Source organism: Nomascus leucogenys, chromosome 22a (genome assembly GCF_006542625.1).
Source record: "Nomascus leucogenys isolate Asia chromosome 22a, Asia_NLE_v1, whole genome shotgun sequence".
NCBI lineage: Eukaryota > Metazoa > Chordata > Mammalia > Primates > Hylobatidae > Nomascus > Nomascus leucogenys.
Genome location: NC_044402.1, coordinates 42,100,262 through 42,118,777, shown reverse-complemented (window position 1 = coordinate 42,118,777; position 18,516 = coordinate 42,100,262). Strand labels below are relative to the sequence as shown.

The following is an 18,516-nucleotide window of genomic DNA, read 5'->3' as shown; positions in this document are numbered from 1 at the left end:
GACTAGAAGCAGCTAGTTGATGTTGCTCCCACTGGGAGAAAAGAAGGGGCAAGTAAATACAGCATCTTCAACTGAAACATCCAAGTAAGCGCATTAGGACTTGTCAAGAAAACAACTGGACCCAGGGAGGATGGAGAAAAGCAAGGCAGGACAACTGTCCACCTGGGAGCAACATGGAGCAAGGGGAGCCTCCCCAACCCAGGGAAGTGGTGAGTAAGTGAGTGAGCAATCCTGGGGACTCATGCTTCTCTCAAAGATCTTTGCAAACCTCAGGTCAGGAGATCTCCTTGTGAACTCACTCCGCCAGGGCCTGTAGTCTGACACTCAGAGCTACGTGGAGTCCCAGCAGAGCAGCCATTCAGGCACACATGGAGCCCCAGGAGCTTTAGATATCTGGGTTTCCCAAACAAAAGCAGCTGCAACTCTGGCCAAGAAGGCTAGACCCAGCCGGGTGCGGTGGCTCATGCCTGCAACCCCAGCACTTTGGGAGGCCAAGGCAGGCAGACCACCTGAAGTCAGGAGTTCGAGACCAGCCTGGCCAACATGGTGAAACCCCGTCTCTACTAAAAATACAAAAATTAGCTGGGCTTGGTGGTGGGTACCTATAATCCCAGCTACTCGGGAGGCTGAGGCAGGAGAATAGCTTGAACCTGGGAGACAGAGGTTTCAGTGAGCCGAGATCGTGCCATTGCACTCCAATCTGGGGCACAAAAGTGAGACTTCATCTAAAAAAAAAAAAAAAAAAGAAGAAGGCTAGACCCCTGTACATATCTCTAGGAAAGGGGCTGAATCTAGGGGACTGAGCAGCAATGGTGTGCAGGCCCTACTTTCGTGGCACTTCACAGGGTAAGACCCACTGGCTTGGAACTCCAGCCAGCCACAGCAGCAGCATTTCATCTTCCTGAGATGGAGCTCCCAGAGGCATGGCAGGCCACCATATTTGCTGTCTTACGGCCTTAGCTGTTGTTGCCATCTGGCTCTGGGAAGTCCAAGATGAGTAGGGACTGGAGCAGTCCCCTGGCACAGCACAGCAGCTCTACGGAGAGATGGCCAGGCTGCTTTTTCATGCAGGTCCTGGATCCCATTTCTCTTCTCTGGCTGAACCTCCTGACCAAGGTCTACATCCACCCCCTCAGGTGTTTTCCAGCTGGCAGCAATTCCAAACCTCCATGGGACAGAGCTCCCAGAGGGAGGCGTGGGTCACCATCTTTGTTGTTTTGCAGGCTTCACTATTAATACCTTCAGATACTAAAAAAATATGAGGTGACTAGGGACTGGAATGGACCCCGAGCATATTATAGCAGCCCTACAGAAAAGTGGCTGGACTATTTGTTATGTGGGTCCCAATCCCATAACTCCTCACTGGGTGGGTCCTCCTGGCCTGGGTTTCCAGCCACCCCCCACTGGGGCTATCAAGCCAGTAGCAGCTCTGAAACTCCCTGAGACAGAGCTCCCAGTGGGAAGGGTGGATTGCCATCTTTGCTGTCTTGCAGCCTTTATCCTTACTGTCTTCAGGCCCGGGAGAGTCTGTGGGGACCAGAGGCTGGTCAAAACCCCCAGCACAGAGCACCCACCTTGCAGAAAAGTGGCTGGGCTGTTCTCCACCCAGGTCCCAGTCCTCACTTCTCCTCACTGAGCAGGGCCACCCGACCTGGGACTCCAGCACAACCAACCTACTCCCGCCTGACCACTTCAATCACAAAGGCAGCCCAGCATTTCTCCAAGGAGGAAATCCCAGAGTCAACCCACAACCCCTCCACTATTGCAGTTGAAGTGGTACAACCCTAACAGCCCTTGGGCTGGGGAAGGAACAAAGGGTCTAGTCACTACACTGGCACCTCCAGCACGCCACAGCCACAATACAAAGAGGAGTCCAGCCCTCTTCCCTGGGAACCCTGGGCCCCCATTCTTCACTAGGCAGGGCCCCCAGCTCATGACTGCAGAACAGTTGCCCCACCCACAGCTGATTATACCCACTGGAAGTGGCCCAGGGTTTTCCCTGGGGAGAGAACCCCAGAGGCATTCAACAGCTCCTTTGCCACGACCACAGCAGCAGTTCTATCCCTGCTGCCTTTGGTCTGGGGAAGAAACAAAGAGCCTGAGGGCTACACCTGAGCTTACAGCACACGACAGTAACCATATGAAGAGGAGACCAGTTTCTCTTCCAAGCGAGCCCTTGACCCCTGATCCCCAAGCGGAGCTCCAAGCTTATGCCAGCAGTTCAGCTGCCCCACCCCACTGGCTGAACATTCCCAGTAACAGTGGCTCCACATCCCTCAGAGGTGAAGCCCTCAGGGGCAAATGAAAGCCCCTCTGCCAGTGCCTCTGCAGTGGAACTGCCCTTGCTACCCTGAGACTAATGAAGGAGCAAAGACCCTAAGTACCTTATCCACACCTCCAACAAGCAGCAGTCTACCCAAGAAGACGAGGCCAGTCCATCTCCCATGGGTCCTACCTACCCCTCACCTTCCCCTACCCCACACACTTATCACCCAGGAACCCTCAGCTTGGGCCCACAGCCCCCATTCAGGGCTGACTGCACTGAGTGATTGCTGACCTGTATCTCTCTGGGGTAGGGCCCCCAGGAGATAAGTGAAAGACTTTCAGCCACAACCACTGCTAAAGTTCATTCCTCTGATGCCTCCAAGTTAGGGAGGAAACATAAACCCTAAGAACACCCCAGAGCTGCAGTGGGAAGCCTGGGAGTGTCAAGCCACAATCTACAGGCAGCACTCAAGTGGGAGAGGAGGGCACGCTTTCAGAGCACTGAGAGGGAGCATGGCTGCAACTGTGAGGAAATATAGGTGAGCCACAGGACTAAGCGAGAGCCTACCAACTGACCACTATGCCTAAGTGCCACCTACTAGATCACACCCCAAAGCTTCAACACCAAAAATACCTCACTAACCTACCCCTCTGTGAAACCAAAGATAAGCCAGCTACAAATAATGACCCTGCACAAAGCCTCAGACCTGTGAAAATATCCAGAAAAGAAGTCAATTTTCTGTACTCAGTCTACACCACAGCTAAAGGAATACCCATGTGCAGAGATAAGAAATAACCAATGCAAGAACTCTGGCAGCTCGAATGGTCAGAGTGTCTTATGTCCTCCAAATGATCGCACTAGTTCTCCAACAAGGGTTCTCAACCAGGCTGAGTTGGCTGAAATGACAAGAAATAGAATTCAGAATGTGGATAGGAATGAAGATTATCAAGATTCAGGAGAACAGCAAAACCCAGTCCAAGGAAACTAAGAATCACAATAAAACAATATGGGAGCTGACAGACAAAATAGCCAGTATAAAAAAGAACTGATCTGATAGAGCTGAAAAACACACTAAAAGAATTTCACAATGCAATCACAAGTATTAACAGCAGATCATGCTGAGGAAAGAATCTCAGAACTTGAAGACTGGCTTTCTGAAATAAGACAGTCAGACAAAAATCAAGAAAAAAGGATGAAAAGGAATGAACAAAACGTCCAAGAAATATAGGATTATGCAAACAGGCCAAATGTATGACTCACAGGCACCCCTGAAAGGGGCAGGAAGAAAGCAAACAACTTGGAAAACGTATCTCAGGATATTGTCCATGAAAACTTTTCCAGCCTTGCTAGAGAGGCCAACAGTCCAATTCAGGAAATACAGAGAATCCTTGCAGAGTCTACACAAAAATGCTATCCCCAAGACACATAATTGTCAGATTTTCTAGGGTCCAAATGAAAGAAAGAATGTTAAAGGCAGCTAGAAAGAAAGACCAGGTCATCTACAAAGGGAACCCCATCAGGCTAACAGCAGACCTCTACAAGCCAGAAGAGATTGGGGACCTATATACAATATCCTTAAAAAAAAAAAAATTCTTAAACCAAGAATTTCATATCCAGTCATACTAAGCCTCCTCAGTGAAGGAGAAATAGGATCCTTTTCAGATAAGCAAATGCTAAGGGAGTTTATTACCACCAGACCTGCCTTACAAGAGATCTTGAAAGGAACGCTAAATATGAAAAGGAAAGACCACTACCAGCCAATACAAAAGCACTCCTACATACACAGACCAGTGACACTATAAAGCAACCACACAAACAAGCTGACATAATAACCAGCTAACAACACAATGACAGGATCAAATCCACACATATCAATACTAACCCTAAATGTAAATGAGCTAAATGCCCCATTTTAAAAGGCAGAGTGACAAGCTGGACAAAAAAGCAAGACCCGATGGTAGGCTATCTTCAAGAGACCCATCTCACACACAGTGACACCCATAGGCTCAAAATAAAGGAATGAAGAAAAATCTACCAAGCAAATGGAAATCAGAAAAAAGCAGGGGTTGCAATCCTAGTTTTAGACAAAACAGACTTTAAACCAACAAAGATCAAAAAAGAGACAAAGAAGGGCATTACATCAGTGTATTAGTCCATTCTCATGCTGCTATGAAGAAATACCTGAGACTGGGTAATTTATAAAGAAAAGAGGTTTAATTGACTCGCAGTTCTGCATTGCTGGGGAGGCCTCAGGAAACTTACAATCATGGCAGAAGGCACCTCTTCACAGAGTGGCAGGGGTGAGAATGAGTCCCAGCAGGGGAAATGCCAGATGCTTATAAAACCATCAGATCTAATGAGAACTCACTCACTATCATGAGAACAACATGGGGGAAACCACCCCCAAGATTCCATTACCTCCCACCGGGTTCCTCCCATGGAATGTGGGGATTGCGGGAACTACAATTCAAGCTGAGATTTGGGTGGGGACACACAACCAAACCATATCAATCAATAAAGGGTTCGATTCAACAAGAAGACCTAACTACCCTAAATATATATCCACCCAACACAGGAGCACACAGATTCATAAAGCAAGTTCTTAGAGACCTACAAAGAGACTTAGATTCCCACGCAATAATAGTGGGAGACTTCAACATGCCACTGACAGTATTAGACTGATTTTTGAGGCAGAAAGTTAACAAAGATATTCAGTACCTGAACACAACATTGGACCAAATGGATCTGACTGACAGCTAGAGAACTCTCCACCCAAAAACAACAGAATATACCTTGTTCTCATCACCACATGGCACATACTCTAAAACTGATCACACAATTGAACATAAAACAATTCTCAGCAAACGCAAAAGAACCAAAATCATACTAAACACACTCTCAGACCACAGAGCAATAAAAATAGAAATCAAGACTTTAAAAAGTCACCTAAAACCATGCAATTACATGGAAATTAAAAGTCTTCAATGGCTTTTGAGTAAGTAATAAAATCACAGCAGAAATCAAGTTATTTGAAACTAATGAGAACAAAGATACAACGTACCAGAATCTCTCAGACACAGCTAAGGCAGTGTTAAGAGGAAAATTTATAGCACTGAACTCCCCAAGTAAGAGTTAGAAAGATCTCAAATTAACAACCTAACATTACAACAAAATGAACTGGAGAAGTGAGAGCAAACCAACCCCAAACCTAGCAGAAGACAAGAAATAACCAAAATCAAAGCTGAACTGAAGGAGACTGAGACATGAAAAAACCCAATCAAAAGATCAACAAATGCAAGAGTTAGGTTTTTAAAAAAAAATAACATAGATAGGCCACTAGCTAGACTAATAAAGAAGAAGCAGAGAAGATCCAAATAAACAAAATCAGAAACAACAAGAGATGCTATCACTGATCCCACAGAAATAAAAATAACCATCAGAGACTACTGTGAACACCTCTATGCACACAAACTAGAAAACCTAGACGACATGGATAAATTCCTGGATACATAATACCCTTGCAAGACTGAGCCAGGAAGAAATTGATTCCCTGAACAAAACAATAACAATCTCCAAAATTGAGTCAGTAATAAATAGCCTACCCAACAAAAAAAGCACAGGACTAGATGCATTCACAGCCAAATTCTACTAGATATACAAAGAAGAACTACTATCACTGCTACTGAAACTATCCCAAAAAATTGAGGAGAGACTCCTCTCCAACTCATTTTATAAGGCCAGCATCATCCCGATACCAAAACCTGGCAGAGACACAACAATAAAAGAAAACTTCAGACCAATATCCTTGATGAACATTGATGCCAAAATCCTCAACAAAATACTGCAAATCGAATCCAGCAGCACACCAGAAAGATAATCCATCACAATGAAGTCGGCTTTATCCCTGGGATGCAAGATTGGGTTGACATACACATTTATTGATATAAATGAATAAATGTGATTCATCACATAAACAGAACTAAAGAGAAAAATCACATGATTATCTCAACAGATGCAGAAAAGGCTTTTGATAAAATTCAACATCGGTTCATGTTAAAAACTCTCAATGAACTAAATATTGAAGGAACATAACTCAAAATAATAAGAGCCACATATGACAAACCCACAGCCAGCATCTTCCTGAATGGGCAAAAGCAGGAAGCATTCTCCTTGGAAACCAGCACAAGACAAGAATGCCCTCTCTCACCACTCGTATTCAACACAGTACTGGAAGTCATGGCCAGAGCAATCAGATAAGAGAAAGAAATAAAGGGCATTCAAATAAGAAGGGAGGAAGTCAAAGTACCTTTGTTTGCAGATGACATTATTCTATATCTAGAAAATCCCACAGTTTTGGCCCAAAAGCTCCTTCAGCTGATAAACAACTTCAGCAAAGTCTCAGGATACAAACTCAATGTGTAAAAATTACTAGCACTCCTATACATCAATAGCAGCAAAACCAAGAGCCAAATCAGGAATGCAATCCCATTCACAATTGCCACGAAAAGAATAAAATACCTAGGAATACAGCTAACCAGGAAGGTGAAAGATATCTACAATGACAATTACAAAACACTGTTCAAGGAAATCAGAGATGATATAAACAATGGAAAAACATTCCATGCCCATGTATAGGAAGAATCAATATCATTAAAATGGCCATACTGCCCAAAGCAATTTATAGATTAAATGCTATTCCTATAAAACTGACAATGACATTTTTCACAGAACAAGAAAAAATTATTTAAAAATTCATATGGAACCAAAAAAGAGCCCAAGTATCCAAGGCAGTTCTAAGCAAAAAACAAAACAAACGAACAAAAAAAAACAAAAAAAAAACAAAAAAAAACAAAGCTGAAAGCATCATGTTCCCCAATTTCAAACTATACTTACAAGGCTATGGTAACCAAAACAGCATGGTACTGATAGACACACAGACCAATGGAACAGAATAGAGAGCTCAGAAATAAGGCCACACACCTAGAACCATCTGATCTTCAACAAACCTGACAAAAACAAGCAATGGGGAAAGGATTCCCTATTTAATAAATGGTGCTGGGAAACTAACTGAGAAGTCATATGCTAAAGACTGAAACTGGACCTCTTCCTTACAGCATATACAAAAATTAACTTAAGATGGATTAAAGACTTAAATGTAAAACCCAAAACTATAAAAACACTAGAAGACAACTAGGCAATACCATTCTGGATATAGGAATGGGCAAAGATTTCATGACAAAGACACCAATAGCAATCACAGCAAAAACTGACAGAGGCTGGGCATGGTGGCTCATTCCTGTAGTCCCAGCACTTTGGGAGGCCGAGGTAGGAGGATCACTTGAGGCCAGGAGTTCAAGACCAACCTGGCCAACATAGTGAGACCCTATCTTTTAAAAAAAAAATTGAAAAAACTGACAAACAGGGTCTAATTAAAGGTAATAGCAGGCCGGGTGTGGTGGCTCATGCCTGTAATCCCAGCACTTTGGGAGGCCAAGGTGGGCGGATCACCTGAGGTCAGGAGTTTGAGTCCAGCATGGCCAACATGGTGAAACCCCGTCTCTACTAAAAATACAAAAAAATTAGCCGGGCATGGTGGCAGGCGCCTGTAGTCCCAGCTACTCGGAAGGCTGAGGCAGGAGAATCACTTGAACCCAGGAGGCAGCGGTTGCCGTGAGCCATGATTGTGCCACTGCACTCCTGCCTATGTGACAGAGCGTGACTCCGTCTCAAAAAAACAAGCAAACAAACAAACAAAAAAACCCAAAAAGGTAAAAGCTTCTGAACAGTAGAAGACACTATCAATAGAGTAGACAGACAACCTACGTAATTGGAGAAAATATTTGCAAACTATGCATCTGACAAAAGTCTAATATCCAGCATCTATAAAGATCTTAAATTTACAAGAAAAAACCAAACAGCCCCATTAAAAAGTGGGAAAAGGACATGAAAAGACATATTTAAAAGAAGACATGTAGCCAAAAAGCGTATGAAAAAAATGCTTAATATCACTCATCATTAGAGAAATGCAGATCAAAACCATAATGAGATACCATCTCACATCAGTCAGAATGGTTATTATTAAAAAGTCAAAAAATAACAGATGCTTTCAAGGTTGTGGAGAAAAGGGAATGGTTATATACCGTTGTTGGGTGTGTAAATTAGTTCAACCATTGTGGAAAGCAGTGTGGCTATTCCTCAAAGAGCTAAAAACAGGACAACCATTTGACCCAGCAATCCCATTACTGGGTATATACCCAAAAGAATATAAATCGTTCTACAATAAAGACACATGCATGCGTATGTTCATTGCAGCACTGTTCACAATAGCAAAGACATGGAATCAACCTAAATGCCATCAATGGTAGACTGGATAAAAAAAATGTGGTACATATACACCATGGAATACTATGCAGCCATTTAAAAAAATGAGATGATATCCTTTGCTAGAACACAGATGGAGCTGGAGGCCATTATCCTTAGCAAACTAACACAGGAACAGAAAACCAAATACCGCATGTTGTCACTTATAAGTAGGAGCTAAATAATGAGAACACATGGACACAAAGAGAAGAACAACAGACACCGGGGCCTACTTGAGGGTGGAGGGTGGGAATAGGAAGAGGATCAGAAAAAATAACTATTGGGTACTAGGCTTAGTACCTGGGTGACTAATCTGTACAAAAGAACCCCCAAGACACGAGTTTACCAATGTAACAAACCTGCACATGTATCTTTGAACCTAAAATAAAAATTTTAAGAAAAGTAAAAACAGCTTTGAGGTATAATTCATATATCATACAATTCACACACTTGAAATGTACAAAACAATGGTTTTTAGATTAACTCAACGTGGATAGAAAGAAAAAATTTTTTCAGAAATGGTTTTTAAAATATATTTACATAAATGTGCAACCATCACCACAGCCAGTTTTAGAACGTTTTTATCACATGAAAGAGAAACACCATACCCTTTAGCTGTCACTTTCCTATCCCTCTGCCCCAACTCCCACCTCAGCCTTAAAGAAACACTTATCGACTTTCTGTCTCTGTAGATTTCCCTATTCTGGACATTCATTTGAATGAAGTCATAAAGTCTGTGGTCTTTTCTGGCTGGTTTCTTTCACTCTGCACAATGTTTTCAAGGTTCATCCATGTTGTAGCATGGATCAGTATTGCATTCTTTTTATGGCCAGATAGATTCCATTGTATGGATATACCATATCTTGTTTATCCATTCTTCAGGAGATGGACCTTTGGGATGTTTTATCCTTTTAGCTAATATGAATAATGCAGCTATAAACATTTATGCCCAAGTGTCCATGTGCACATTTTCATTTCTCTTGGGTGTATACCTAGGAGGGGAATTGCTGGGTCATATCCTAACTCTGTTTAATCATTTGAAATACTGCCAGACTGTTTTTCAAAGCAGCTGCATAATTTTACAATTCCCGCTACCAGTGTAAGAGGGCTCTAGTTTCTGGCCGGGCGCGGTGGCTCACGCCTGTAATCCCAGCACTTTGGGAGGCCAAGGCAGGCAGATCACAAGGTCAGGAGATCAAGACCATCCTGGCTAACATGGTGAAACCCCGTCTCTGCTAAAAATACAAAAAATTAGCCAGGCGTGGTGGCGGGCACCTGTAGTCCCAGCTACTCAGGAGGCTGAGGCAGGAGAATGGCATGAACACAGGAGGCGGAGCTTGCAGTGAGCCGAGATTGCACCACTGCACTCCAGCCTGGGAGACAGAGCGAGACTCCATCTCAAAAAAAAAAAAAAAAAGAGGGTTCTAATTTCTCCACATCCTCACCAACACTTGTTCTTTTCTGACTCTTATTCTAGCCATCCGAGTTGCTATGAAGCAGTATCTCACTCTTGTTCCTAATGACTAGTGATGTCAAGCATCTTTTCATGTGGTTTTGTTTTGTTTTGTTTGCTATTTGTGTGTTTTATTTGAAGGAATATCTATTCAGATCCTTTGCTCATTTAAAACTGGGTTATGTGTTTTTCTATTATTGACTTATAAGAGTTTCTTATATATTCTAGATACAAGTCGCTCATCAGATATAGATGGTTTACAAATATTTCTCCCATTATATGAGTTGTCTTTCACTTTCTTGATGGTGTCTTTTGAAGCACGAGGGTTTTCATTTTGACGAAGTCCAATTTACCTGTATTCTCGTTTGCTGCTCATGCTCTTGGTGTCATATCTGAGAATTCTTTGCCAAATTCAGGGTCATGAATATTTACCTTCTAAATGTTTTCTTCTAGAGTTTTATACTTTTTGTCCTTACATGTAAGTCTTTGGTCTCTTTTGAGTTAATTTTTGGTGTGAAGTCAGCGTTCAGCACTGGCTGGAAATGAAGAGGAGAGAGAGGCATGTGTTCTTGGCTGTAGCAGTCTGGAATCAAATATTCCTCTCTAGAGCAGTCTTGTTTCAAATACCACAAACTCTCACCTTTCTTACCAAACTTGTGTACATTTTCTCAAATAGATATTTGTTCATTTTCTGCTTACCCTTAGGACCATTTCCAGAGGCTTCATATGGCTCGTGTGTGTGTGTGTGTGTGTGTGTGTATGTTTTTAATAATTTTCTTTTTTTTTATTTTTATTTTTGAGACGAAGTCTCACTCTGTCTCCCAGGCTGGAGTGCACTGGCACTATCTTGGCTCACTGCAACCTCTGCCTCCCAGGTTCAAGCGAATCTCCTGCCTTAGCCTCTGGAGTAGCTGGGATTACAGGTGTGTGCCACCACACCCCGCTAATTTTTGTATTTTTAGTAGAGATGGGGTTTCACCATGTCAGCCAGGCTGGTCTCGAACTCCTGACCTCAAGCAATCCGCCCATAGCCTCCCAAAGTGCTGGGATTACAGGCGTGAGCCACTGTGCCCGGCCATTTAAATAATTTTCATCAGCTTCAATGAAGACAAAGTCAACAGAGTGCCTCATGCTGTCATGCCAGAAGTCTATCTCTTACTGATTTCTCAGTAATGATTTTCATGATAAGTTATATTTTGTCTTATGTTAATATTGCTACACTAGCTTTATTTTGGTTAGGTTTTATTGTTTGTTTGTTTTTGTTTTTAGAGGGAGTCTTGCTCTGTCTCCAGGCTGGAGTGCAGTGGCGCGATCTCAGCTCACTGTAACCTCCGCCTTCTGGGTTCAAGCAATTCTCTTGTCTCAGTGTCCCGAATAGTTGGGATTACAGGCGTGTAGCAACACATCTGACTAATTTTTGTATTTTTAGTAGAGACAGGGTTTTGCCATATTGGCCAGGCTGGTCTTGAACTCCTGACCTCAGGTGATCCGCCCACCTCGGCCTCCCAAAGTGTTGGGATTACAGATGTGTGCCACCACACCTGGCCTATTTTGGTGAGTATTTGAATGACACATCTTTTCCTATTCCTTCATGTTCAGCTTTCCTGTGCCATTATGTTTGCAGAATTTCCCCAAGCAGACCTGAAATCTGCTTCTTCTATGATGATGAAACATTTATTTCAGATGTAACTTGCCTCACAGTAAACATTCAGAAATATTCTGAGGCTTTATTAAAAGAGCTGGTATGACTAGGCAGAGATAAAACAAACCCTATGAAAGAAAACTTTATTAGGGATGGAATGGAATTTTCACTTCAATCAGATTATCACAGGCAGCTGAACATCTTTGTGAAGATTTGAAAGCCAAGAATAATTGTCACATTGATAGAGCACTGCTGTGTCTTCTTTATGCAGGTATCTTTATGCAGTTAATTTCTCATATCCCTTACTTAGCATAAATAAATTTGTGTCTTAAAAGATTTTACCATCACTCTAAGCTTCATCTTTAGACAGTTTTCCTAAAAGTACCCTAAATTTAATATTTCCTACTTGCTGTTTTTTAAAAATTGACTACTAAAAAGTATATGTATTTATGATGTACAACATAATGTTTTGATATATGTATATATTGTGGAATGGCTAAATCAAGCTATTTAACATATTCACTACCTCATATACTTATCATTTTTTGTGGCTAGAATACTTAAAATCTATGGTCTTAACAATTTTCAAATATACAATATATTGTTATTAACTATAGTCACCATGATACACAATAGATGTCTTGAATATTTTCCTCCTGTCCAGATAAAATTTTGTGTCCTTTGACCAACATCTCCCCAATCTCTCCACCTCACAGGTTCTGGTAACCACCACGCTACTCTCTGCTTCTAGTTGTTCACACTTGTAGGTTCTTGAAAAAGGTTTATTGATTATATCTTTTTTTTTTTTAAATCAACTTTTTTTTTAAGACAGGGTCTCTCTGTGTCACCCAGACTGGAGTGCAGTGGCACAATCTCAGCTCACTACAACCTCCACCTCCTGGGTTCAAGCTATCCTCCTACCTCAGCCTCTTGAGTAGCTGGGACCATAGGCACATGCCACCACACCTGGATAATTTTTGCATTATTTTGTAGAGACGGGGTTTCGCCGTGTTGCCCAGGCTGGTCTCAAACTCCTGAGCTCAAGCAATCCACCCACCTCAGCCTCCCAAGGTGCTGGGATTACAGGCGTGAACCACCTTGCCTGGCCAAAAAAAAAAAAACCAACCCAAAATTGTTGATATTTCTTATTGTTTCTCTAGTCTCTATTTCATTTATTTTGCTCTAATCTTTATTTTTTCCTTCCTTCTACTAACTTAGGGCTTAATTTGTTTTTCTTTTTCTAGTTCCTTGAAGTGCAATATTAGGTTGTTTATTTGGGATCTTTCTTCTTTTTTGATGTAGGCATTTATTGCTATAAATTTCCCTCTTAGAGTTGCTTTTGCTGCATCTTATAAGGGCTGGTATGTTTTGCATCCATTTTCATTTGTGTCAAGATTTTCAGAGACTGAGTTTTTCAAACAGGAAGGATATTTCTAAATTTCCCTTTTAATTTCTTCTTCGACCCATTGGTTGCTCAGGAGCATGTTGTTGAATTTCCCCATGGTTGTGAATTTTCTGAAATCCCTTGTTATTGATTTCTAGTTTCTTTTCTTAAAAAAATTTATTTTCATAGATTTTTGGGGAACAGGTGGTGTTTGGTTACATGAGTAAGTTCTTTAGTGGTGATTTGTGAGATTTTGGTGCACCCATCACCCGAGCAGTATACACTGAACCCTATTTGTAGTCTTTTATCCATCACCCCCCTCCCACCCTTTCCCTCGAGTCCCCAAAGTCCATTGTATCATTCTTATGCCTTTGCATCCTCAAAGTTTAGCTCCCACTTATGAGTGAGAACATACGATGTTTGGTTTTCCATCCCTAAGTTACTTCACTTAGAATGATAGTCTCCAGTTCCGTCCAGGATTGCTTTGAATGCCATTAATTTATTCCTTTTTATGGCTGAGTAGTATTCCATCATGTATATATATATACAACAATTTCTTTATCCACTCTTTGACTGATGGGCATCTGGGCTGGTTCCTTATTTTTGCAATTGTGAATTGTGCTGTTATAAACATGTGTGTGCAAGTATCTGTTTTGTATAATGACTTCTTTTCCTCTGGGTAGATACCTAGAAGTGAGATTGCTGGATCAAATGATAATTCTACTTTTAGTTCTTTAAGGAATCTCCACACTGTTTTCCACAGTGTTTGTACTAGTTTACAATCCTACCAGCAGTGTAAAAGTGTTCCCTTTTCACTGCATCCACACCTACATCTATTATTTTTTGATTTTTTAATTATGGCCATTACTGCAGGAGTAAGGGGGTATCACATTGGGGTTTTAATTTGCATTTACCTGATCCTTAGTGATATTGAGCATTTTTTCATAGGTTTGTTGGCCGTTTGTATATCTTCTTTTGAGAATTGTCTATTCATGTCCTTGGCCCACTTTTTGATGGGATTGTTTGTTTTTTCTTGCTAATTTGAGCTCCTTGTAGATTCTGGATTTTAGTCCTTTGTCAGATGTATAGATTGTGAAGATTTTCTCCCACTCTGTGGGTTGTCTGTTTACTCTGCTGACTGTCGCTTTCATATCATTATGGTCAAAAAAGATACTTGATATAATTTGAGTCTTCTTAAATCTGTTAAAACTCATTTTGTGGTGTAACATATGATCTATCCTAGAGAATGTTCCATATGTGGTTGAGAAGAACGTGTATTCTGCTGCTGTTGGATGGAATCCCACTTGTCATTTGTTAGTGTTAGCTTTACTTGCCATCTGTAGATGCTAGACATTTTTTGACCCACGAATTATTGCTCCTTTTTGTTTAAAAAAAAAAGACTGTTTTATATAAGGTCTTTTCTATATATTATCTCTCTTCTCTCATATTTTACTCTAGGAAGCTAGAAGAATCAGGAAATGCTTTTAACATCCAACCTGAAAACCTTCTTAGATCACCCATTTCACTAGATACCTTTTCCACCTTCCATTTTACTGCAGATTATAGTGGTGCTAAACTTTTTGCCACTAGGTGACAAGAATCCATATTTTTCTAGTTTTTTCCGTTTATTTTTATAGTTTAAGGGGTACAAGTGCAATATTGTTACATGGATACATTACATAGCAGTGATGTCTGGGCTTTTGGTGTAGCCATCACTTGAATAGTGTACATTGTACCCATTAGTTAATTTCTCATCCCTCACTCTCTGGTACCCTCCCCACCTTTCCAGTCTTCAATGTCTATTATTTCACTATGTCCATGTGTACACATTATTTAGCTCCCACTTATAAGTGAGAACATGTAGTATTTGACTTTCTGGTACTGAGTTATTTCACTTAAGATAATGGTCTCCAGTTCCATTCATGTTGCTGCAAAAACATGATTATATTCTTTTTTATGGCTGATTAGTATTCTATGGTATGTGTGTATACACACGCACGCACACGTTTTATATATATGTATATATAACATATCCACATATGTATGTATATACAACATATCCACATGTGTATGTATATACAACATATCCACATGTGTATGTATATACAACATATCCACATGTGTATGTATATACAACATATCCACATGTGTATGTATATACAACATATCCACATGTGTATGTATATACAACATATCCACATGTGTATGTATATATAACATATCCACATGTGTATGTATATATAACATATCCACATGTGTATGTATATACAACATATCCACATGTGTATGTATATACAACATATCCACATGTGTATGTATATATAACATATCTACATGTGTATGTATATATAACATATCTACATGTGTATGTATATACTCCATGGTGTGTGTATGTATGTATATATGTGTGTGTATATATATACACAATATATATGTATTTATAACAGATACATATATGTTATGTAGGTGCATGTGTGTGTATATACATGTGTGTGTCTTCCATGGTGTGTACACTACATAGATATATAAAATGTTCCTAGCCGCATGTGGTGGCTCACACCTGTAATCCCAGCACTTTGGCAGGCCGAGACAGGCATATCACGAGGTCAGGAGTTCAAGACCAGTCTGGCCAACATAGTGAAACCCCATTTCCATTAAAAATACAAAAAATTGGCCAGGCGTGGTGGCAGGCACCTATAATCCCAGCTACTCAGGAGAGTAGACCAGCCTGGCCAACGTGGTGAAACTCCGTCTCTACTAAAAATACAAAAATTAGCCAGATGTGGTGGCGCACACTTGTAATCCCAGCTACTTGGGAGGCTGAGGCACAAGAATCTCTTCAACCCACGAGACAGAGGTTGCAGCCTAGGCAATAGAGTGAAACTGTGTCCTAAAAAAAAAAAAAAAAACCAGTACCATTTATTGAAGAGCGTCCTTTTCTCAGTGTATGTTTTTGTCAACTTTGTCAAAAATCAGTTGGCTATGAGTATATGGCTTTATTACCGGGTTCCCTATTCTGTTCCATTGATCTGTGTGTCTATTTTTATACCATGTTGTTTTGGTTACTATAATCTTGTACACTGGCTATATTAGACATGAGCGTTCTTTCAGAGCACAGCTTGGCTGTGATTTTCCACATTTCTGTTTCACCGTAACAGTTTGCACATCTTGTGCTAGAAAAGAATTTTCCACAGCTTATGTCAGCTCAAGTTCTGAATTATTTCTTTGTGCATCTGGGTGTGGACAATTTATTTGCATCTAGGAATAATTCAATGATGCATTCTCTAAAATGTCACTGAGATATTACACTGTTTTATTCTATTCTGTCTTCTGGGAGTTGAAAGACTTCTTTTTCTTTTTAGTTTGAGGTGACTTCTTTGCCAAAACCTCTTGTTCAGGATTTGCCTGGACTAAATTTGTAGATACTTTTGATTTCTCCCAATTATTACGATCTTACAATAGAGTAAGAAGACAAGTCTGTTGGTTCAATTCAATGTTTCCAGTAATGCTTAATATCTCTGTCAAGATTTAATGTCTCTATGTATGTAAACTCCAACTGTTTCTGAAATTCATCAGCCTGATTCTGATCAAAAGGACATTATTCTCAGAAGTGCTTCTGTAGATAACACCAAAATACTAAAAGAGGCAAGCACATTCCTATGAGCTTTAAACTGGTCTCCAGTTTTCAGTAACACCTTCCTCATGTTTCTTTAAGTGCACACTTGTAGCCTTCTCAAAGGCTATCAGAATTTAACTAACAGTCTCCTCGAGAAATTTTAGGCTTTCAGTGACACTTTCCTGAAAGTTCTTGCAGCTTCCTCCCACTATGAATGCCACTCCAACTTTTTAGATTTTTACTATGGCACCATCTCACATCCATGTACCAAAATCTGTATTAGTTACTTATTACCATGTAATAAATTGCCCTAGAAGTTAACAGCTTTTAAAAAACAATAAAACATTGGCCTTATGCCTGTAATCCCGGCACTTTGAGAGGCTGAGGAGGGCAGGTCATCCTGAGTTCAGGAGTTTGAGATCAGCCCAGCCAATATAGCGAAACCCCGTCTCTACTAAAAATACAAAAATTAGCTGGGTGCCTGTAGTCCCAGCTACTCAGGAGGGAGGCAGGAGAATCGCTTGAACCCAGGAGGCAGAGGTTGCAGTGAGCTGAGATCGCACCACTGCACTCTAGCCTGGGCAACAGAGCAAGACTCCATCTCAAAAAAAACCAAACAATAAAACCAATAAACGTTTACTATTTCACACAGTTTTCTATGAATCAGAAATTTGGGAGCATATAGTTAGGAAATTGTGCCTTGGCTGTCTCATGGGGTTGCAGTTAAGTTGTCAACCGGGGCTGCAGCCAATTGAAAACAGGAAGGATATGCTTAGAAGATAACTTACACATATGGCTGGTGTCAGTGCTGTCAGTAGGAGGCCTCAGCTTTTCTCCACAGGGCTGAGTATTCTCATGACATGAGGGCTGCCTCCCTACATAGAAAGTAACAATGTATTTTATGACCTTGGAAGTCTCAGAAGGCACACGTAGTTATTTTTGCAATATCCTGTTGGTTCTCGGGTCAACCCTATTCAGGGTTGGTCAGAGTCAAGGGGTGCTCGCTACCATGGTCAGATGTGGATGATAATAGGAAATGCATTTAATATCTTGAAAACTAGCAAAAGAAAAAAAAGGAAAGGATTAAACATGTATCCTGCATTTCTTTTGTAAACTGCATCTAAAATATAAGGGAAAAGATTGAAAGTAAAAGAATGAAATGTATATATATATATATATATATATATATATATATATATAAAATGCATACATTAACCAAAAGAATGCTAGTGTAGCTATGCTCATATCAATCATAGTAGACATAAAGGGGAAGAGCAATACTAGAGACAAAGAAGGACGTTTGATAATGACCAAGGGGCCAATCAAACAGAAGGATATAGTTATCATAAAACCATATACATTTAATAACATAACCTCAAACACATATAAAGCAAAACCCGACCAGACATAAAGGAGAAATAGACAAAATTTCAATCATAGTTGAGGAGTCTAACACCTCTCCCTTGGAAAACGATAGATTGATAGGACAATCTGACAAAAATATTGGTAAGGATATAGAGATATGAACAGCACAATTAATAAACTTGACATAGTTGACATATATAGAACACTGCATCTAATACATCTTAGAATATATGTTCTTTTCAAGATTTATGGATATTTACCAAAATAGAGCATACATCTGTCTGTTGTGGCAAGTCTCCAAACATTTCAAAGGATTGAAATAATACAGACTATGTTCTCTTCATGAATACTGTGAAATTAAGCTGTACATCACCAAGATAACTATAAAATCCCCAACTGCATAGAAATTAAGTAATAAACTACTATATAG

The 18,516-nt window shown here is 40.5% G+C and overlaps 1 pseudogene; it reads right to left on the bottom strand.

Moving 5' to 3' along the window:
* Nucleotides 1-16,189: 16,189 nt before the first annotated feature.
* LOC115832274 lies at nt 16,190-16,809 on the bottom strand (annotated as a pseudogene).
* Nucleotides 16,810-18,516: the final 1,707 nt, after the last annotated feature.